General features: G+C 37.0%; 1 pseudogene; it reads right to left on the bottom strand.

Moving 5' to 3' along the window:
- Positions 1 to 210: 210 nt before the first annotated feature.
- On the bottom strand, positions 211 to 579 carry LOC111163920 (large ribosomal subunit protein eL34 pseudogene; annotated as a pseudogene).
- Between the last annotated feature and the right edge of the window lie 258 nt (positions 580 to 837).

The following is an 837-nucleotide window of genomic DNA, read 5'->3' as shown; positions in this document are numbered from 1 at the left end:
GTGCTGTCAGACTCCTTAATTTTACAAATCTTATGGATATAAACTGCAAGCTCATTGTGGTCTTAATTCGTATCTCCAAGGTTTCTAGTTTCTACTCATTTATAAGCCCTATGTATTTCCTCTTCTTGTGAAATGTCTTTTCAAGTTTCTTCTGTTTTTCTTTTTTTTTGTACTTTCTAATATTTTTTATTACTCAAAAAGGGTTCACTTTTAAATACAAAAGCTAAATAAAGCTTTCTGACTCTGTGCTTGTACTTTCAGCACTTTCACAACCATTTTCTGCTCCTCAATAAGGAAAGTGTGCTCGATCCTGTCACGGACACATTTAGCACACATGGAACCACCATAGGCCCGGCTGACATGTTTTTTTGTTTTAGACAATCTCACAAGAACTTAAAGTCTCACAGTGCGAACTCCTTGAAGTCGGCCTGAGCACACGCCACAGGCGGATTTTGGTGTTTTCCTAATCTTCTTGGTATAAAGGTAAACAATTCTATTACCAGGGGTTCGGGACAGGCTGGTTTTGTTAGAGACTGTATTGTAGGACAGCCTACAATTGTATGTCAAACGCTGGACCATCCTGAATGCCTCTAGATACCGTCCCCGGAAGAGGAAGGCTGTTTTCTGTTTTTTTTTAAAAATTAGGAATTCTCTATATATTCTGCTTACTACTCCTTTCTCGGTTAACTGTATCGTAAATGTCAAGTCTTGGTTTGTCTTTCCACTACACTAAATTGTTAGCTTAACTTAAGTGCTAGTTTTAATATATTTGATTTAATCATCTTTTCTTTTATGATTAGCATGTCTCAAGAGATTCTTTCCGGCCCTAAGGTTTTT

This window comes from Delphinapterus leucas, chromosome 16, assembly GCF_059928025.1.
Source record: "Delphinapterus leucas isolate spDelLeu-1000000601 "Yukka" chromosome 16, BTC_Dleu_Yukka2, whole genome shotgun sequence".
In the NCBI taxonomy this organism is placed as follows: domain Eukaryota; kingdom Metazoa; phylum Chordata; class Mammalia; order Artiodactyla; family Monodontidae; genus Delphinapterus; species Delphinapterus leucas.
The sequence above is the reverse complement of the archived record's forward strand: the minus strand, read 5'-3'. Positions and strand labels throughout refer to the sequence as shown.